This window comes from Macrotis lagotis, chromosome 2 (assembly GCF_037893015.1).
Source record: "Macrotis lagotis isolate mMagLag1 chromosome 2, bilby.v1.9.chrom.fasta, whole genome shotgun sequence".
Lineage (NCBI taxonomy): Eukaryota > Metazoa > Chordata > Mammalia > Peramelemorphia > Peramelidae > Macrotis > Macrotis lagotis.
In genome coordinates this window covers 270,180,350-270,204,272 of record NC_133659.1, presented here as the reverse complement: position 1 = coordinate 270,204,272, position 23,923 = coordinate 270,180,350, and positions in this window count along the sequence as shown.

Here is a 23,923-nt window from a genome sequence, read left to right as displayed (position 1 = left end):
CTCTCCCTCCCTCTCCCTCTCCCTCTCCGTCTCCCTCTCCCTCTCCCTCTCTCTCTCTCTCCCTCTCCCTCTCCCTCTCCCTCTCCCTCTCCCTCTCCCTCTCCCTCTCCCTCTCCCTCTCCTGTTCCCTATCTTTATCCCTCTTCTTCACCCAAATGTAACTCTTCCTCCAAACTTAACATCACCTGTTTGCACCTAAATTCAGAGGAAAACAACAGCATTCTCCTAAACACTCCGAGGTTTACATCTCACAGCTGTCATTTTGTCCAGTATGACTAAAAAGAAAAATGATCAATGTTGGAAAAATGTGGGAAAACTGGGACACTAATGCATTGTTAGTGGAGTTCTGAAATGATTCAACCTTTCAGGAAATCAATTTGGAAAATGCCCAAAGAACAATAAATTGATACAGCAATACCACTATAGTTCTGTATCCCAAAGAGGTCATTAAAAGGGATGAAAAAAACACTTGTTTTTTAAATTTATTTTTTTATTCTCATTTTGTACAAATGTTTTTTTACATTAATAAAATATTCTTGTTTACAAGTAAACAAAATACCCCTCCCCCCATGAATATAGATAGACTTGCTTGGGTGAAAAAGGTAAAGGGGAGAGAAAAAAATTAAAATTAAAAAAAATAATAGTAATAATTGTACGTATGGCCAGGTGGCTCAATGGATGAAGCACCAGCCCTGGAGCCACGAGCACCCGAGCCCATATCCAACCTCGTAAACCCAACAATCACCCAGCCGTGTGACATGCAAGCCACCGATCCCCACTGCCCTGCAAAAACCAAAAAGAAGAAAAAAAAAGACCCAATATAAAATAAAATAGTAATAATAGTAGGGGTCGCTGGGTGGCAGACAGAGCATTGGCCCTTGAGCCAGGAGCACCTGGGGTCCAAATCCAGCCCCAGACACCCAAAGATCACCCTGCTATGTGGTCCCAGGCAGGCCACCCAGCCCCACTTGCCCTGCACCCTCCGCCAAATAATAATAACAAAAAATGTGCTTCAGTCTTTGTTCCAACACCATCAACTCTGTCATGGGTGGGTCACATTCTTTATGATAAATCCATCACAAAAGTTACTTCCATATTTTTCCAACGTTGCCATTGCTGATCACAACTCCCTCCTTTCTTATTTCTCCACTACCATGTACTGTATTTTCTCTCTCCTTTCATTCTGACTGCTGTAGGGTCGCTGAGTGGCACAGCAGACAGATCTCCGGTCCTGGGGCCAAGAAGCCCTGAGCCCCAATACCAGCCCTTAGGCCCAGCATCCACCTGGCCCTATGGTCCTGGGCAGGCCTTCCAATCCCAGGCCCTTGCAAGAAGTAAAAAGGAAAATGTGTTATATCTGACCACTCGCCCCCCATGGTCCATCCTCTCCTCCTTTATTCACATCCCCACCCCTTCCCCCTGCTCCCCCCTCCTTCTTACTCCAGATGTCTATACCCCATTGAGTATATATGCTGTTTCCTCTCCTAGCCATCTCTGATGAGAGCAAAGGTTCCCTCATTCCCCCTTGCCTCCCCCCTTCAATATAATTGCAATAGCTCACTGTAATAAAGAAAAATCTTATGTGAAATATGTTGGACTATTCCCCCTCTCCTTTTTCTTTCTCCCATTCCATTTCCCTTTTTTCTATTGACTCCATTTTTACACCATATTTTATCTTCAAATTCAGCTTTCTCCTGTGCTTCAACTATAAAAGCTCCCTCTACCTGTTCTATTAACTGAGAAGGTTCATATGAATATTATCAGTATCATTTTTCTATACATGCAATTCATCCTCATTAAGTCCCTCATATTTCCCCCCTCTCCTCCAATCTCCATGCTTCACCTGAGTCCTGTATCTGAAGATCAAATCTTCTGTTCAGCTCTGACCATTCCCAAAGGAACATTTGAAATTCCCCTGGTTCATTTAAAGTCCATCTTTTTTCCCTGGAAGAGGACATTCAGCCTTGCTGGGTAGTTCATTCTTGGCTGCATTCTAAGCTCTTTTGCCATCCAGTATATTGTATTCCAAGCCCTACGAGCTTCCAATGTAGTTGCTGCTAAGTCCTGTGTGATCCTGACTGTGGCTCCACGATATTTGAACTATGTCCTTCGGGCTGCTTGTAATATTTTCTCTTTGCCCTGGGAGTTATGGAACTTGGATATAATATTCCTAGGGGTTGGTTTTTTAGGATCTCTTTCTCTGGGGGATCGGTGGATTCTCTCCATTTGTATTTTGCCCTCTGCTTCTAGAATATCAGGGCAATTTTCCTGTAGTAATTCTTTGAAAATGATGTCAAGGCTCTTTTCCTGATCATGACATTCAGGTATTCCAATAATTTTTAAATTATCTTTTCTAAGTCTGTTTTCCATATCAGTTATTTTTTCAATGAGATATTTCACATTTTCTTCTAATTTTTCATTTTTTTGGTTTTGAAGTATTGATTCCTGATTTCTGGTAAATTCATCAATCTCCCTGAATTCTATTCTTTGTCTGAAGGATTTGTTCTCCTCAGAGAGTTCTCTTATCTCTTTTCCAATCTGGCCAATTTTGCTTTTTTAAAGCATTCTTCTCCTCAATAACTTTTGAACTGTTTTATCTATTTGACCTAAGCTGTTTTTTAGCATGCTATTTTCTTCAGCATTTTTTTGGATTTCCTTGACTAAGCTGCTGACTTCATTTTCATGGTTTTCCTGCATCTCTCTCCTTTCTTTTCCCAGTTTTTCTTCCAACTCCCTCATTTGATTTTCAAAGTCTTTTTTGAGCTCTGTCATAGCCTGAGCCCAATTTCTGTTTTTCTTGGACTCTTTAGATGCAGGAGCTTGTGCTTCCTCATCTTCAGACTGAGTATTTTGATCCTTCTTGGGTTCATTTGTAAAATATTTCTCAATAGCCTTCCTTTTGTTTCTCTGCTTGCTCATTTTCCCAGCCTGGGCCTGGTTTTGGGATGTTTCCTGAGCTTTTGGGACACTCCCACAAGGGTCTCAGTGTGTGAGGCTCTGTCCTCCCTCCTGGTCTGTGAATGAACATAAGCACCATCTTCTGCCACAGGGCTGAGGTGGGGGGGGGGGTGCTGTTCTATGGGGGGGCCTAGACTAGGATCAGGATCTGAATGTGGTCAGAGCCCCAAAATCCTGTTCCAGAGGCATAGGACAGAACTCTGCAGTCTCTCTTCACTCCCCTCCCTCAGCTCAACGGGCTCATGCCCTCTGGGCTCATTCCTGCTTACTGGCTCTGCCTGCTTCTGTTTCCAGGTCTAGGCTGTGGAAAGACCAAGCTGCTTGCTGTGTGCCCTGAGGGCTGGACTCCACATGCTCGCTCTGGCAGAGGTCCCCCACTGTTCCCCCACTTTGTTCCCGGTGCTCCTCGGGGTGCAGCTCAGGAGACTCCCCCGCTGCTGTGAGCTGTGACTCCCAGCGCCTTGGTGCTGCCTCTGGGAGGCTGAAGTTCTGCCACCCCTCTGGCAGGCCGCCCCTCTGACCCCCAGGAGCAGAGCCTTTCTGTTCTTTGCCAGGTTACCTTGAGTAGGAGAACTCGAAAAAAACACTTGTAAAAATATTTATGGCAGTTCATTTCATAGTGACAAAGAATTAGAAATTGAGGGGATGCTTAAAAATTAGAAAATGGTTGAACATATATATATTCCAAAATAATATTACTAAGGAACAAATCTAACTTTGTCACTTCTTTTGAAAAAAACAAACCTTCAATTATCTCTAATTCAAAAATGTATACTCTTTCCCTCTCACTCACCCTATATCCAACCTATTTCTGAATTTTATTATATCTGTCTTTAAGTAATCTCTCACATCTGCACATTTTTGATCGGTTAGGTGATAGAGTAAATAGAGTACTAAATCTGGAATGGTCAAGAAGATCTAAGTTATAATGCAATCTCAAACACTTACTAGTTCTGTGACCCCGGGCAAGTCACTTAACTCTGTCTCTATTTCCTCATTAGCAAAATGAATTTTAATTGGAAATTATAAACTACTTGAGTATCTTTGCCAAAAAAAACCCTCAAATGTAGTCATGGAGTCCACCATGAATGATAAATTGTTGAACAATGACAACATGTACCTTTTTTCTTATCATCACCACTGCTCATCTAGACTTCTGAAAAAGTCTATGGATTAATATTCATATCTCAAGTCTCTTTCCCAATGAAAGCTATCTTCCACTCAATTGCCAAAGTAATTTTCCTAAAGTATTATACTCTTTCTCTCTGTGTCTCTGTCTCTTTGTCTCTGTCTCTGTCTCTCTCTCTCTCTGTCTCTCAACCTCTCTCAAACACACACACACACACACACACACAAACACACACACACAAACAACAGAGTCCCTCAATGGCTCCCTATTACCTCCAGGATTAAATATATTTCCTCTTTTCATTTTCCCCTGTATTTTCCTATTATATCCACCACTTTCCCCCCAGAAAAGCAATGAATGATCCAGCTACACAAGTCAATTTGCTTTCCACCATATATGCTATTCCATTTCCCAGTATAAATCTTGCACATTACCTACCTAGGGATTTACATTTTTCTTCCCTATGACTATAAATTCCTTGGGGATAGGGATTGTTTATATCTTTCTTTAACTCTCTAATGCATAGAACAATGCCTCTCACAAGACTAGGTCCTTAGAAAAACTTACTTTACTTCATATTACTTCATTTTATGTCATCTATATTACAGACACCCTGGAATGCTCATGTTCCTGAAAGCAGATATTTCATCACCTGCCTATGAGCATTTGTACTTTGTCCTCAACTCTGGTTCTATGATTGTTGATCTTCTTTTGAGAATCAACTCATATACCATCTGTCATACCAGCTATCATTCAGTTATTAATTATTCCTTCACCCCTCTGTGGGCAGCTAGATGTAACAGTGGATAGAATACATGGCCTGTTATCAGATAGTCTCCTTTTTTGGTGGGTTCAAATCCATCCTCAGCCCTTGCAACCCTTGGGATCTTGGACAAATCAGTTAATGCATTTGACTTAGTCATTCATCTGTACTCATATGTAAAATGAGCTGGAGGAGGAAAGGCAATTCACTCCAGAATCTTTGCCAAAAAATTTGAGATAGTGCCAAGAAGATCCCAACAAGATAGGGGGGAAAATCATCTACCGATCAATCACTACTCATCTGTGTATAATTTAACCATTAAAATGTAAGCTGTTTCACTTCAGAAACCATTTTGTTTTGATTGTGATAATGCTAATATCTAGAAAAACTGCCTTCACTGTACTTACAAAATGCTTAAAAATACAGAGAATAATATAATTAAAATCTGATATAACAATACAAAATGAGAGTAGATTAGGAAAATATATCAAAAAATATTTCAAATAATTCTATGAGATAAGATGTAAGGTAATTTCTAGTTGTAGAGAAACAGCAAGGTATTCTATGGGGAAAAATGTATATTTGATCTGGGGAAAAAAATAAAAAGTTGGAAAATTCCAGGCTAAGAAATTAATGTGAGACAGGAAATTGTGAGCCACCTTTGCAGTATGGTGAGAAAATTTGGAGAATCTTCAGTCTGTCTCTCTTTGCTTAGCACTAATTGAAAACTACAGATCCAAAGTAATATTTCTTCATAAACATTTCCAACTGGGAACAATGAGTATAATACTTATTAAGCAGTTGGAAGGTAATTTCTGAACTCCTACTGTGTCTTGATGAGGTATCCGAAATCACTGTTGTTTAAAATTTGACATATTTGCTAATTTACTTTTAACAGTTTGGACTTTTCTCTTTAGAGTAGGCTGTCAAGAATAACATCTGCATCCTGTTAAAAGCCTATTGTATTACTTTTAAAAAGATATAAAACATTCAAGTTTCCTACTCAAATAAAGAAAATATTTTCACTTTCAATTTTTTTTTTCTGTGAAGTTGGTTGTACAAAATCATTCAACCACAATAAAGGATCCCTTAAGAATAAAGTATAGGGGGAAAATGTATAGGAAGGCTTTTAATTTTTTAAAGCAGATCAGCTAATTTGTCTGTTATCTTTTACTATAATTATCATCTCTTAGCAAGGAACATTGGTTTTCGAATCGGAGGATATAGTTCAAATTCTATTTTGGATATTTACTAGATATAAGATATTGGACAATGCATTTAATATTTCTCAGCTTCATTTTCCTGATCTTTAGAACAATGGAGTCAGATTAGGTAATCTTTATGTACCCTTCCAATACTAGATATATACTATGTGATCCATAGATCTGAAGCAGGGAACAAACTTGGTGGAGATCAATGAGTCTAAACATTTCATTTTATGAAAGGGAAATTAAAGAGGCAGAAAATTTAAATGTCTTACTGCTAGGTATTGTCTAAGTCAGGAAAATAATATTGATCTTCCTGACTAAGCCCAGAACTCTGTCCCCAGGTATTGTGATCTACTACTATTAAGGGACTTTCCAACCTTCGTTAACTCTCCCTAGCAACTTGTTCCAACAAGCAATATTTAAATTGGAAGGGAAGAATGAAATAAGAACTTATTAAACACCTATTATATAGCATTCAATGTGTTAAGCAATTTGCATGTATTATAATTTAAAATTCAGAATACCCTGGAAGGCAGATATTCTAATCATCATTGTACAATTTTGGAAACAGCAGTTTAAGCTACTTGATCAGTCATAGAACTAATATCAAAGGTTACATATGAGCTAAAGTCTTCCCAAAATCTACACTCTCTGTCCACTGTGCCACCTACCCAGCCATTAAAAGTTACTAAAAATAAGTATGGTAGAATGGAAGAATCCTGTAGAAGATACCAATACCTGTATTTTAATTACATAAAATAGTCAATATTTTCTTAAGCAACAATAAGTATACATGTTAAACAAATATTAAATATAAAAATTATAGGTTGAAAGCCAATATTTTCACATTTTCATCTGTTAATGTTGAAAGAAGAGAATAATATATTATTTTCAATAATAACAGATATAATTTTAATGTCATTTATGATATAATGAATTTCTGATTGAGTTCAGATGTTCTGATCTTCAATGGTCTAAGTCAGTCAGACTTTGGTATAAAGTTTGGCAATAAATATGGGAGTAGGGACACCAGAAATATGTAAGGAAATGTGAAATATTTCAATTTAGAAACAGGTCAGGTACAATGTTCCAAAGCAAAATCATCACTGATATTGGGCACATGAATAGTTTTTGCACTTCTAACTTGGGTGAGATAGGGAAACAAATTTAAACTTATAGCTGAAGAAATAGATTCAGTGATGTGAAGAGGAAAAACTGAGATTAGACAGCTTCCAAAAATTGCTCGGTGGAATTTGATCCCAGATTGTCCTGAATTGAAGTCTAAATTTCTCAATTCCATTTCATATTGTCAGTGAGTCTACTTTATTCTGGGTTTTATCTACTATTTTGGAGAGAAAAAAAAATGTGAATTTTCTGTTTTAATGAAGTTTTATAATTTAAATGATTGGAGTCTGAAGAAAGGAAAAAATAAAAGTAAATATAGTCCAAATGATAGAAAAGTAAAAAAATACTATTCCTTCACTCCCTCAGTTCTTTTTTTTTTTTTTAGGTTTTTGCAAGGCAAACGTCCAAGGCCACACAGCTAGGTAATTATTAAGTGTCTGAGACTGGATTTGAACCCAGGTACTCCTGACTCCAGGGCCAGTGCTTTATCTACTACGCCACCTAGCCTCCCCCGCTCCTTTAGTTTTTCACCAATCACCAAACCTTACCTTTTTATTCTTTATTCTACTGGATATATGTTTCAACTCCCTAAGCAGACTGGAAGCTCTGATAGGATATGAGCATATTATTTCTTTCCAATTTTGAAAGTTGCCCACTTTGATGTATTCTCTTAATTGTTCCATAACCCCATACTACTCTATTTTATGTGAAAATTCTTAAACAATGTCTTATTTCTGTAATAAGGTGAGCACATAGCTGGGTCTAAGTTTAGATTGTTTATCGTCGGAGGACCAGCCCAAGCATATTATGTTCAAGGATACTCATAAACATTTGGTTTATAATGGGCCAATAAGTTTACCCTAATAAGTCTCAAAGACTGTCTATTAAATAATCAATGGGTTTTGATCAGCATGTCAGCAAAGGATACTGCAATGAAAGTATTAAAGAATTGCTACTCAGACACATTCATATTTAGTGAATTAAGTTAAGGAAATTTTCATCACGTTATTTGTAGCTTTGTTCCAACATGAAAACTCCTTCCTTTGTCTGATATCTGCTTTTTTCTTTATTCACTTGCATTCAAAGATATTGATTTTGCATTTTTTCATATGCCCTTGCCAGATTTTCTCATTCATTTCTCTTTCAAAACATATTTTGCTTGACACGTACACCTCTTCACTCAGTTTGTGCACCAGAATAATCTCCTCCTGACATACAAAATCATTCCTCTTTCAATTTTTCACAAATATTCTCATAGGATTTTTATATGTGTAGTATTTTAAATATTCCATAAATCTTTAATTTCAAGGTGTTATCTTGGTGTGGCAGTGACCTCCCATTCAAATTGAAAGGAAAACAAAGTTTTAGAATACGCATTTTTTGGGTTGCATTTTTTTCATCAAAAGACAAAGCTTTTGATTTTTTAATTCAGAAAGACTCATCAATAGAAAATGACCCAACGTGAGGAATGTTTTCACTATATCAACTTATTAATAATTAAAAGTTCCTGAATAATGTGAATATAGAGCCCTAAGAGAATCTTTTAAGTATAGGGTATAAATATTAATGAGAATATGGTGGTCAAGTGTCAAATGGTTTTATATTGAAGCAAATAATTCCCTATGTGAAAATTATCTTCCCTCAGATCCCATTCCTATTATATGCTTTATAATCTCTGCTATAAAGTAAACTTGAAGTTAGAAGAAGTCTTCCATTTATATTTGGATTCCTACTATAAATCCCAGTAAATGATACAAAGTAACTTTTTAATAAATGTTTTACTATTTTTGCTGTTTGCTCATTTGGCTTGTTATTGGTTTTTATTTCATTAACTCATTCAAGTACTTTGGCTACCAATATACTCACAACTATATTCCAGTTTCACTCTCCATCATCAGGATCTCAAAGTTAAAGGTTTCCACAGTAAATTAGTCTCTTCAAGTCAAGCTTCAGGGATCCTCTTATATTTGTTTGGTGAGGAAATTGTTTCTAGCCTTAGTCTGCTACCATATATTCTATAATAAATAAAGTACCATATTTCCCATGTATAAGATGCACCCTTTTTCAAAAAAAAAATTGGCATCTAAAATCTGGGAGTGTTAAACCTGCATAAAAACTCTCATGCAGTGGTTGTAGATTTTTTAAATTGTATTTCCCACGTTTTTGCATTTGTTTTTGTGTTCATTATTGATTTTTTCCCCTTACATTTTCCAGTTTTTCCTCTTGCTGTCTTTGTGTTCATTGTTTCACATTTGTCACCAATATATTGGGTTATGTTTTTCCATGTTCCACCCAGAAATGTCTCAGAAAAGATTTTGTGCACTGCTGAATTCAAGTTAAAAGTGATGCAGTTTGAAAAAGTGAATGGAAATCATGCTGCTGAATGTCAGTTTGGTCATCCTCCAACTGAGAAAACAATCTGACACTGGTTATGAGAAGAAGGATCCCTACTGAAAACAACAAGCAGAAGGGCTTGGAGGCAGGGCAGCCAAATAGCTTGATTTAGAGAGGGAATTGAAGAGAGGATTGGAAGAGCAAAAGGCCATTGGAATTCCTATGTTCACAAAGATGGTTCCAAAGGAGATCAGAAGAATTGTTGATGAAAAAGAAGTTACTGATTTCCAAGGAGGACACAATGGAACTTCAAATTCATGAAATGGAATGGACTAAGCATGTGGCTACATACCAGACTTACGACTTGCTTGTGGTTAACCCTACACCAGAGCACAGGCAGAGGAGCAGGCAGAACCTCTCCTAAGTCAGTGATTCATCATCCAACACAGATTAGGACAAGCTAATGGATGGACAATTTGACAGTGATGAAAAGTTCTAGGAATTTTATGATAAATTAAACTTGGGTTCAATTTCTTTATGTAATTTTTTTTCAAATCTTGGATCTCAAAATTAAGGTGCATCTTATACATGGGGATCTATGAAATTTTCCTCTCTGGATTTACTCCTTTTCTAATCAAAACCATGATCCAATTGAAAAGAAAAAACAAGGGAATCATACTAAAATAAAAATGCTGTCCATCTCCAAAGAGAAAATTGATGACCTCTTAAGTGTGAACTGTACTATTCTTTTATTGCTTTTTAAAACTTCTTATTGATGTATGACTAATATGGAAATGTGTTTTGCATGATTTCATATGTGTTGACATTTTATTTTTATTTATCTTTGTATATGGATATATATATATATATATGTATATTTAACCAAAGCAAAATCTTAAAATTTCCATGACAAAATAATATATCTATTTTTTCAGCATCTCGAATCCTTCATATCTTCTAACTTTCTAACTTTCAACTAAGCAAAGTTTTATCATCTATAGAAATTCACTGGACAAATGGGTTTATAACTAAAAAGTTGAAACCAACATAGTCCAAAGACCCCAGTTCAATCTTAAAGTGGGTAAAATCTTATAATATTATGGTGTACTGGAAGTTGTATCTGCTGCATATGAAATGGAATCATGGGTGAGATGAAGGGAAACAGACAAAAATGTAGGCTCAGAGTGATTTTAAATATATTTAAAGAGATTGATATTTTATTTAATTTTTAGTTTTATAAAGTTTTTTATATGCCTTAACTCATTGGCCATCATAATAATTATGAAGTAAATATAATAAGAAACCTAATTTTATGGATGAAGTCCAACAGGCTAAATGAGTGTTGTAGTTGTTCAGTGATTTTAGATAAATTTAGCCCCATTTGGAGGTTTTTTGTTTTGTTTTCTTTTGGCAGGGAAACTGGCGTGATTAACTCTTTCCTTTTCCAGATCTTTTATGAGGGTGAAATGGATGTAGAGAAGCTAGGTTTACTATTACTGTTGGAACCATGCTAGGGAAATGGGCAATGTGACCTTTTGACAAACGACAAAAAAGAAGCAAATCAGGTTAGGTAACATGCCCCAAATCACAAAGCTAGTAATTATGTGAGTCCTGATTTGAATTCAGTAAAATGAATCTTTCAGCTTTGGCACTCTATCAACTGTACCACCTACTTGTTCCCTAAAGATTTACTCAAAGTTACACAAGTAGTAATTGCCAAAAGTAGCTTTTGAATCAAGATCTTTTGGATTCCAAATCTTGAAATATGATTTTGTACCATATTAGCACTTTTATCACATTCCTGATAGATGACAATATTTTTTAATATCCTTCCTAGAGAAGAAAAAATAATGACTCAAAATAACCTGGAAATTCCATGGCAGCTGTGTGATAGAAATCTAGTCAATGCATTTTGTTGTTCAATCACACTTCTGCTCTATCGATGATGTTGCTTGTACTTCTTCCCTGAAGAAGTGCATGACATATATGTGAATTGAATTTGAGTGAAAGCAGCCCTCCACTAAGTTACCAGGCTTGCTTTCTCCTCTGGAGTCATTTGAGACCAGTGACCAGATATGAATCAGGATGACTGAAGATGGTCCAGGATGTGAGGTAATCATTGTTGAGTAATTTGTCTTAAGTCACACAGTTAGTAAATGTCTGAAGCCAGATTTGAACCAAGATCCTCCTGATTTCAGGATCAGTTCTCTACCAACTGCTCCTATATATAGCCTATCTACCAACATTGTTTCCATACAAGCTGTGGCCACAGGGTCGTGTTACTGTCCTCCTTGCTGAAAGATCTGGCCTTCCATAGTTCTCAAAGCAATTAACTATTTTTAATATAGCCATATGCTTTGTCTATAGCAAATGATACCAAGATATGCACTCCATAATAATTTTAGAGAATCTATGAAACAAAATGATGAAGTAAAATCTACTTAGGCAATATTTACCAAGCATTCATATAACACCATGAATTGCTCTTTCCTAATTATTTACAGTGTGTGTCAGGATGCATAGATTAACTTGCTGCTGAGGTCTGGCTAAATTTTTTTCTGTTCATTTTCTGAAGCAGACATTATAATAGCTATAGCATGCACTCATAGGAGGATTTCCCTAATTCTACTTATGCAATTTGATGAAATTTCATTCCAGATGGTAAGGATTAAAATGGCATTATGAAGATATTTAAAAAAGGAATGAGATAGGAATATGTCAGACAAAAATTCATATCTGGTTTTAAAAATGATTGAGACAAATTGTTTTATGAATTTTAATAGGAATATATCTTTTTATTCATTAACAACTTCCACCTGGCACATTTCTGAGGATAAGATACATATGAAACACTATATTTTGAAATTATATCTCAAAACTTCAATTTATTTATCAATTTGCCTAAAACTTCTCCTAACTCAAACCTTTCTTATAATTTTAGAAAAATGTATATGACATTGAACAACAATTTTATAGATGATTTGTTTAATTCATTTCATTTAAGGAATGCTGCTGAAAGAAGACTGGTAGGCTTGTAGTATGGGATCTGTTTACCTTGCAATAATAATTGATTTCTATGAGCAGAGGAGCTGCATAGAGGGCATAATGTCAAAATTTATGATTTCTATGACATAGGGAACTTATTGCTAGAAAAATATCATGACCCATGTAGAATAGCAAATACTCTGCAATTCATAGTTTTAGAGAGAAGCCTTCAATGCTAAGTAGTTGTTCAGGCAGTTTTTGTCAGAGGAAGAATGGGAATGCAAGTCCTTCTAACTCCAAGGTTTGCCATTCATCCTCTTTACCAGATATGATAAACATGCAATCTATAATACTTCAGAGAACTGCCCTAACTAGGGGCAACTAGATTAAAATATAATTTTTATCTGATTTCAAAGTATTTTTTCATGGCCCACAGGCATTCTTCTGTTATGTTTAGTGATCCCTTTTCTATCTCAGTATGACACTACTACTTCATATTACAGTACTTTTCAAGATAAAGTACAAATAGTAATAAATGATGATACATCTTTGTTACCTATTATTATTAAGGATTATGTGCTAAAGAAGGGATAAAGTAGTCTAATTCTTACTATCCAAAATGAATATATTTTTATTTAGTCTCCAATGCAACTGAACATATTTTCAACACATTCTCATATATCCATTGCTCAGCAGTATCAGACACATAGTAAATATTTCATATTTATTGACTGAGAGCTGAGCTTTTTAGCTTAGTTTAAATCAGAACCAATTTCTTTATAAAAGTTTTATTTGTGATATTTTTTTACCAAATTCATATTTCCTTTTACAATTCTTACCCTCCCATTCCAACTATCCATGTTAAAAAGGGTAAAAATAACCAGATTCAATTGGCACAGTACACTACCTAATTATGTATCTGTTATTCTTCATTCATAATCTCTCACTTCTCTATTGAAAGATTAATGAATTATTATTTCTAAGGAGTTACACTACAACTTATTCATTTTGGTGTTATCACTTGTATTACTGGTCTCACTAAGTGCATCATTATTTATTTTTTTGATTTATATTACTCCAACAGTTTCCCACTATATTTAAAGAATGATTCACTTTTTGCATTTTTATCACTCAATTATACTCCATTGTTATTCCACAGATTGTTCCCCATACATATATCTGAGTCTGTATCTTTTTCTTTTCTTTGTGTCTCTTTCTCCCTCTCCCACTCCCTCTCCCTCTCCCTCTCCCTGTCCTTCTCCCTATCCCTGTCCTTGTCCCTGTCCCTGTCCTTGTCCCTGTCCCTGTCCCTGTCCCTGTCCCTCTCCCTCTCCCTCTCCCTCTCCCTCTCCCTCTCTCTCTTTCTCTCTCTCAGAATCACGGTATCTTAGACTTTGGTACTGTCTGTCTCTGCCCCAACCTCTAATAAATTGTTTCCTAAAATTATTTTAGGGCTATTTTATTTTATGCAATTGCATGCAAAGAAAGTTTTCAACATCCATGTTTTTGTAATTTTTCTACAACTATGCCTTCCTTCCCCCACTCCCAAAGGCAGTGAATAACTTAATATTAGATGTACATGTTACAATTATGTTAACATATTTCCATATTAGTTATGTGATGAAAGAATAATGAGACCTAAAGGGGAAAAACTTGGAAAAAAAGAAAAGTAAATAATTTTTCAAAAGTAAACATAATATGTTTTGGTCTATGTTGAGACTCCATATGTATTTTTTTAGTTTTTGATTTTATTTTTGTTTTGTTTTGTTTTTCCCTCTGGATGAGGATGACAGTATTCATCAGAGGCCATTTTGAATTGTTCTCGATCACTGCTTAAAGGAGCTGTTTCCAATATAAACGATTATCTCAATAAGATTTCTTTTAATGTGTGCAATGTACTCCTCATTCTGCCCATTTCACTGAGCATTAGTTCATGAAAATGTTTCCAGGCTTTTTTGATTCCTTTTCTTTTTTTTTTTATTTGCATGCTAAGACAGTTTCCAACATTCACAATTTTGCAAGCTTTTGAGTTCCAGTTTTTTGAACCTTCCATTCTTTACCCCCTCTATATGGTAAAATGTGCCATAGACTGCACTTACACAATGATGTTTAACATATTTCCATATGGTTGTCTGTCATTCTGTAAAAAGACCATCACATCAGGGAGGTGATGCCATGACAAGCACATGAATTAGATTTGAGTAGGGGGAGACTGTGGTAAACAACCAGCCTCACTTTCTCCTCTGGACACATCTGGGTCCAGGCAGATATGAATCAGGAAGACTGGAGATGATCCTTTGTGTGAGGTAATCCAGATTAAGTGACTTGTCCAAAATCACACAGTTAGTAAGAGGCAAGTGTCTGAGGTTGTATTCAAACACTTCTCCTCCTGACTCCAAGATCAGTGTTCTATCCATTGTACCACCTAAATGCCCATTTCCATATTTATCATATTGTGAAAGATGAATTAGGACCAAGAGGGAAAAAAAAACAATGTTCTCTATGTTCTGTTCACTTAACTTAGCATTAGTTCATGGTACTCCATAAATATTCATAGACCATAACTTGTTCAGTTATTGCTCAGTTGATGGACAGCCCCTCAATCACCAGTTCTTTGATACTACAAAAGAGCTGGTATAAATATTTTTGTCACATATCTCCTTTTTACCTTTTATGTGATTTAATATTATTAATGCTGGATTAGAGGGAATTCAGATTTATTGTCCTTTGGACATAGTTCCAAACTGCTCTGCAGAATGGATGAAACAGATAACAATTCTACCATCAGGGCATTAGTGTCCTAGTTTTCTCACATCCTCACTAACATTGGTCATTTTCCTTATTTTTTTTTCATTTTAACTAGTCTGATAGGTAGGAGGTTGTAACTCAGATTTGTTTCAATTTTCTTTTCTCTATTCAATAAAATGGTTTAAATATTTTTTTCATATAAACCTAACTGCTTTAATGGCATCATCTGAAAATGCTTATTCTTATACTTTGAAAATTTGTCATTTGAAGAATAACTTAAATTATTACAAATTAATGCAGTTCTCTATCCTTTATTAGAACACTAGTTGTGAAAATGGTTCCACAATTTTTGAAATCCCTTGAAACTTGGTTGCAAAATATGCATATGTATATGAATGAAAATAAATTAAAAAGGGGAAAAATAACAAAAATAAAATATAAAATTGGTTGCATTGATTTTACTTGTGCAACATCTTTTTAAATTTAATTTAAACAATCATTCTGGAGAAAAATTTGGAACTATGCACAAAGAGGAATAAAACTGTTCACAGTTTTTGACTCAGTAATACCAAAACTAGGCCTATATCTAGAAGGAATCATAAAAAGGGGAAAAGTCCTGCATGTTCCAAAATAAGCATTGCAGCTCTTTTTGTGGTGGAAAATAATTGAGGTTATATCCATCAATTGGGAAATGTCTGAACAACTTATGGTATAGGAATATTATGGAATATTATTGTTCTATACAGAACCATAAGTGGTCTGAATCTAGAGAAACATCGAAAGAATTACAGCAAGTGATGCTGAGTGATGGAATCAGAACCAAGAGAACATTGTGCATAATAACAATGACATAGTGAGTTGATCAACATTGATGGATGCAACTTGCTTCAGTAGTTCAGATAGTTAGGACAGCCATGGGAGACCTGTTATGGACAATGTCATCCACATCCGGACAAAGAAAAACACAACAAAGATAAACAAAAAGATACAGAATCTGAATGAACACTATGTTCACTTTAAAAAAGTTTTTTCTCATGTTTTTCCTTCTTTTCCCATACTTTTCTTTCTTTTACCTTAGCTCATTTCCTCATAAAGAAAAGGATTAATATGTAAACATGTTAAACACAAAAGTACATGTACAATGTTCATTAAGCTGTTCACCACCCTTTTTGCAGGCATGCTTATCATTTTGGGAATGGGACAGGGGAAGAAAATTGTATAACATACATATACATGTAGATGAATATTGAAAAACATTTTATGACATGTAATTGGACAAGTAAAATATCAATGTAGAGAAAGCAAAAATGAAAACATGATTAATGCAATTGGCACTATCCATTTTATATTTTATAATGTTCTCCATTTCTTTTTGGTCATAAAAGTCTCCCTTTCCAATAGTTCTGACAGATAAACTATTCATTGTTCTCCTACTTAGCTTATGGTATCACCTTTTATATCGAAATCCATTTTGATCTTATCTTGGTATACTGTCTGAAATGTTTCTCTATGTTTAGTTTCTTCCATACTATTTTCCAATTTTTCCAGCAGTATTTGTCTAACAGTGAGTTTTTATTCCAGAAGTAGGTGTGTTTGGGTTTATGAAACTGTAGATTATTAACTAATTTACTGCTGTTTATTCTGTACATAATCTATTTCACAAAACATTTCTCTATTAGCCAGTAACAAAGAGTATTGAGGATTGTCCCTTTATGAGGTAGTTTCAGATCTGTTAAGGCTCAACCACCTTCCTTTGCATTTTGTGCATTAATTCTCTTGATAATCTTGACCTTTTGTTCCTCCAGGTGAATTTTGTTACTATGTTTTCTAGTTGTATAAAATAATTTTTGATAGTTTGATTGGTATAGCACTGAATAAGCAAATTAATTTAAATAGAAATATTTTCTATTAGTTCAACCTATCTGTGGGCAGTTGTCATCTTTTCCCATTTGTTTAGATCTGACTTTAATTGTATAAAAAAGATTTATTGTAATTGTGTTCATTTTATTTCTGGGTTTGTCTTAGGAGGTAGATTCTATATTTTATGATCTATTTTTATGATCTATAGTAACTTTAAATGGAATTTCTTTTTCTATCTCCTGCTGCTGGGCTTTTTTTGGAAATGTTTAAGAATGGCACTTAATTATGTGGGCTTATTTTATATCCTTCTATTTTATCATGCTGGAGTAGATTTTTATTGACTTTTTATTGACTTTCTGTTTTCTAAGCATACCATCATATCATGAACAAAGAGGGAGAGTTTTATTTCCTCATTGCTTATTCTAATTCTTTCATTTTTGTTCTTTATTCCAAATCTAGCATTTCTAAAACTATATTTGGAATAAAGAACAAAAATATTATATATATATAATTATATATAATATATATATATATATATTATATGTATAACAAAATACTATATTAAATTACAGTAGTGATAATGAGCATCCTTGTTTCAGCACTGATCTGGTTGTTAATGTTTCTAGCTAGTCCCCATTATATTATAATATTTGTGATCATTTTAAATGGATCCATCTTGCCATTGTAAGGAAAATTTCATTTCTTTCTATGGTTTCTAATGTATTTTTTTGTTGTTTTTGCAAGGCATTGAGGTTAAATGTCTTGCCCAAGATTGCACAGCTACGTAATTATTAAGTGTTTGGGGACAGATTTGTAATCAGGTATTCTTGACTCCAGGGCCATTGTTCTATCCACTGAGCCACCTAGCTGCCCTCTCTACTGTCTTTTTAATTGAAATTGTTGATGCATTTTGTCAAAAAAATATTTTCAGTATCTATTAAAATAATCCTATGGTTTCTTTTAGTTTTGTTATTGATTTGTTAAATTATGCTGATTATTTTCCTACTATTAAATCTACATTGTTTTTATAAATCCAGCTCATCATAGTGTAGTATCCTAGTGACAACTTGCTATAATTTCATCACTAATATTCATTTAAAATTTAAAATGAAGCAATATGCATTAAAGAAATTATTCTAAAATTTGTATTGTCTGTTTGGACTCTTCCTGGTTTAGGTATTAGTAGCATATTGGTGTCCAAAAGCAGTTTAATAAAAGTCCTTTGTTTATTTTTCAAATAGTTTATATAGAATTGGAATTAATTGATGGTTTTGGTTTTTTTAGTTTAATTTAATTTTTCTCTGGTTTCAGGCAAAAACAAGCTTCAACTTTCACCTCCAAACCCCCAAGTTACAATTTCTCTTGCCCACTCCTATCCAATCTCCCTCATTAAGAAAGCAACCTATTCAAAAATGTGTGTCTTTATGAAAAATGGAAGCACAATAGTCATGCTGTAAAAGCAAAATTAATGCCCCCTCAAAATTCAAGAAAAACAAATCAAATTAAGTGTGTTTCAATTTCTAGTCAGACACCATCATCTCTGTCCTCAGAATGGATAATGATCTTTATCAGTATCAGTGTTCTCTTGGCTCACTGCATTGCTGAGTACATGTAAGTTATTCACAGCTTATCCTACAACATTGCTGGAATTTTCTACATAGTATATTTCCCATTGCACCTGCTTATTCTGTTTTTTTTTTTACTGAGATTATCCTATTCATCATTTCTTATAGCAGAATAGAATTTCATTTTAATCATATACCATAATTTGTTTAACCATTCCCAAAATGATAAGCATGCCTGCAAAAAGAACTGTTATAAATACCCTTATACATGTAAGTCCTTTTCCTTCCTATTTTTTCATCTCTTCTGGAATACTGACCTGGTATTGGCATTGCTAATTGGTTTTATAGTCCTTTGGACATGATTCCAAATTAATCTAGAGAAATGTTGAATTCTTTCACAATTTCTACAACAGAGCATTAATTCTCATTTTTCCTACATTCTCCAACTTTTCTTATTTTCTCTTTTTGTTCTATTAACCAAAACAATATGTATGGGGTAGTACCTCATAATTGTCCCAATCTATGTTTATCCTGTAAATAGTGATTTAGGACATTTTTCAAATAGTTTAAATAGATGGCATTGCTAATCTCATCTGAAAACTGTTCAAATCTTTTGATCATTTTTTCAGTTGATGAATAACTATTATTTATTATAAAGTTGACTCAATTTTCTTTGTTTGAGAAATAAGACCTTTATCAGAGAAACTTGTTTCAGTTTTTTTCCAGTTTCTATTGCTAACTATCCATCCTATTGCCCCTACCACCATTATTTTATTCTCTCTCTCCGTTCATCTATTACATGCTCAAAAATGTTTTCCGTCTGACTACCTGCTTCCACAATCTTCTCTCCCTTCCTTCATCTACCCCTACCCCCTTTTTCTCAACCCTTTCCTCTCATACTGTCCTCTACAGTAAGATAAAATATTGAATGTGTATGTGATTCTGTCTCTGAACCAAATCTTATGAGAGTAAAACTCACTTACTTTCTTTCAGTTTCTGTTCTTCCATTCCATGGCAAAAAGCTTTTCATTTCTTTTTTTGAAGTAATATTCCCCAGTCTTCCTCCTTTTTCCCTTTTCTCCCAGTACATTGTTCTCTCATCCATTAATTCCAACTTGTTTTTAAGATATTATCCTTTCAAGTTCAACTCACAACTGTGACTTGTCTATATACTATCCTTAAAATTGTCCTAAAATGGCAGATCCATTTGAGTTGTCAGTTTCATCTCCCCATGAAGGAACATAAGCAGTTCAAAATCATTAAGTCCCTTTCAATTTGCTTTTCCTGTTTACCTTTTTATACTTTCCTTGAGACTTGTTTTGGAAGATCAAATTTTCTGCTCAGCTTTGATCATTTCATCAGGAAAGTTCGAAAGTTCCTTATTTCATTGAATGTTTATCTTTTCCTCTGAATGAGAATGTTCATTTATGCTGGGTAGTTTATTCTTGTTAGCAATCTGTCTTTTTTTTCTTCCAAAATACCATATTACAAGTTCTATGATCCTATAATGTTGAAGTTGCTAAATCTTGTGTTATCTCAACTATGGCTCCACATTAATTCAATTGCTTCTTTCTGGTTGATAGCAATATTTTCTCTTTGACTATAGAGTTTTGAAATTTGACCATAATATTGCGGACAGTTTTGATTTTGGGCTCTTTTCAGGAGATGATCTGTTCGTTCTTTCAACTGATATTTCACCCTCTGCTTCAAGAATATCGGGTCAATTTTTCTTGATTTTTTTTTTTTTTAGAAAATGGATAGTTAGTTTTGTGTTCATTGTTTCAGGTAGTGCAACCATTTATAAAATTATCTCTTCTGGATCTGTTTTCCAGGTTGTTTCTCCAATGAGATATTGCACATTCTCTTCTAGATTTTGGTTTTGTTTTATTGTTTCTGAATATCTAAGCAAGTAATCACCTTGCCTTTGTTCCATTCTTTCTCTTGATAAATAATTTTCTTCAAGGATAATTTTTATCTCCTTTTCCATTTGTTCAATTCTGCTTTTTAAGGAATTCTTCTCCTTTTACTTTTTGGACCTCTTTTTTTACCATTTAACCCAATATGGTTTTTAAGGTGAGAATTTCCTCAGTATTTTTGGTATCTCTTCACCAAGTTGCTGACTGTTTTCATGATTTTCCTGCAGTCCTCTCATTTCTCTTCCAAATTTTTCCTCTGCCTCCCTGATTTGATTCTCAAAATTCTTTCTCAAGTCTTCCATATCCTGAACCCAATTCTTATTTTTCTTGTATGCTTTGAAAACTTTGATTGTTACCTTTTTCTGAGTATGTGTTTTGATCTTCCCTAACTCAAATAACTGTCTATAGTAAGATTTTTTTTAATGTTGCCTTCTCATTTCCACAGCTTATGTCTTGATTTTACTTCTTTATTGAGGACGGACTCTGCTTCCAGTGTTGAGGGCACACAGTTCCAAGATTTTAGGGGGTTTGGAAGTTGTTTTTGGATACTTCAAGGGACCTATACATATTCAATTCTTCCAAATTCTTATACGTTGAGGAGGGCTTATGACTACTCTTCAAGCTTGTTTCCTGATTTGTGGGTGACCACCATCATGCCTTTCTGCCCTGGAACTGTGAGGAGGGTCCCTGTTCTACTGTGGAACCAATCTCTGTTGTATTACTCCTCCTATTTCTAGAACTGGCACCCAAATCTGCAAACTAGATTTCAGTATGGGTAAATCAAGAGAGTTCTGCCTCAGGGAAATTAAAGAGACCCCTGTCATCTACTGTGAACTCCTTTACCTTCCATGAACTGAGAGCTCTAGAAGCAACTTCCACTGCTGATTCAGTAGTTCCCAAGACCTGCTCCTGGTGTGCTGGGGTTGGGTCTGCTCTGCTAAACCCGGTGCTGGACTATGCTTGATTCTCACTTTGTTGGGGAAGAGTTTTCCTGCTGACTTTCCAAGGTGTCCTTGGCAATCCTTGGATTGAAATGTCTGGAAACCACCACCAAAGTCACTGACATATGCAGCCACCACTCTTCCTGGATGACTGGGACCTGTTTGCTCTGGTGTAGGCTCCTCCTCCTCCCCTCTTCATTGAGCTCCCCACCTCATCATTCTCACTCTGGGATAGCAGACCCTTCCTCCTGTTCTTACCTGTTGTCCTTCTTTGGAAGATTATTTCACATAGTTTTGGTTAGAGTCATTATTTAAAGGTATTTGGAATGGTTTGAGGGAGAACTTGGGAGAGTACCTGCCTTTACTCTTCCATTTTGACTCTTTAATTGTTGTTAAAAAGTTTGGTAAAATTTACTTTTGAAACCATCTGGTCCTTGAGAGTTTTCCTTAGAGAATTCATTGATGGTTTGTTCAATTTTGTTTTCTGAAATGGGGTTATTTAAGTACTTTTATATTCCACAGTTACATATAAATATAACTTTCAACATTTGTTTAAATAATATATTTTTAAAATGTATTTGTTTTCATCCATATGTATATATATACATATATGTATATATATATATGTTTATATATATATATATATATATATATATATATATATATCTTTAAGTTACAAAACTTTCTTTCACCTTCCCTTCCCACCCCTCTTGCCCTCAACAGGAAACCATCAGGTTAGCATTGTACATACATGTTCTGATAAACATACTTACAGATTAGATTCAGAAGGGTTGGGGTTTTTTGAGTGTATGTGTGTTTTATTTTGTTTTGTTTTTCTTCCTCTGGATGGGGATCATATAGTCCATAGCCAGTCAAATAAAGTTGTCTTAGCTCTGTGGAATGCAGAGAGGATCTGTTTCTGTCAAGGTTGTTCATCTCATAAAGTTTTCACTGATGTATACATATACATTGTTTTCTTGATCATTAATGAAAGCAGCTCCTCTTGGCAATCCAGAGAGCTTGGACAACAGTGTATGACTGTTTATGGACTATATTAATCCCAATCAGAGGAAGAAGACCAAAATAAAACATACAGAAAAAATAGCAACAATTCCAAATTTGAGGAATACTTTATAAAAATGATCTCTTTCCCTTAATCATAATTCCTCATGTCAAAAATTACTAATTTGCAAAAATATTTAACAAAATATGGATGTAGAATGCTAGTGTGAATGTTTCCTGCAGAGGGGAGGAGAGTGGAAGGAAATTTTGTAACTTTGAAATAAACAAGTGCATATGGATAAAAATAAATAAATAAAATAGACCTGTTATGAACATTTTGGAACACGAAGGACTTTTCCCTTTTTTAAAAAAATTTCTTCTGAATATAGACCTAGAATTGGAATTGTCGAGTAAAACATTATAAGTAGTTTTATTGCTGTTTGGGTATATTTCCAAATTGCTCTCCAGAAAGGTTGGATCAAAACTCCACCAGCAATGCATTGATTTCACATGCCTCTCACAACCTCTCCAGCATAGATCATTTTCCCTTTTTCTCATCTTAGCCAATTTAATAGGTGTGAGATGATACCTCATTGTTGTATTAATTTGCATTTCTCCAATCAATAATGATTTCGATCATTTTTCATATGATTATATATAGCTTTAATTTCTTCAATTGAAAACTGTCTTTGTGGACTTCCCACTAAGATGGCTGAGAGAAGACAGGCACTGTTCTAAGTGCTCCTTAAGAGAAATTCGATCAAAAAAACACTAAAAAGAGAAGCTAGAAGAAAAACACTTACCAACCAGATCAGTCTCAGGGGACTGTGGGTGAACCAGAACAGAAAGCAGAGGGCCAGCACAGTTACAGAAGTGGGAAGAAGACAGAGAACCAGTCTTAGCAACAGAGACTTTGGTGAGTGGCAGTCTGAAGACCAACTTTAACCACGAAGTCTTTTGCCTGCCAGAGAGGAGTGACTGGAGGGTGAGCTCCAACACAGAGAGGCACAGAGCAGTCCTGGAAATTGACCAGCTGGGAGATTCTCATAGCTCTTGAGAACTGAAAATCTATGATGGGCACTCATGATTTATACGTGAGACTGTTATCCAAAAAAGATGAAACTGGCTATATCCCTACCTAGGAGAAAGATTTTAATAAAGCTCCAGAATTGTAACTCTATTAGAATGAATATACTTAACCAGAAGTGATGGACACCAGACTTTTCTTTGATGCAGATAGAATGATTTAAAAATAATACCTCCTTAAAAAGGTGAAAAGTAAGGAGACAGGAGGATGGAGGAGACTGAAAGGGGTAAATCTCAATACATTAAGAGGTACTAAAGATCTGTTGTAATAGAGGGAAAGAAGGGAGGAAGTGAAAACCACCT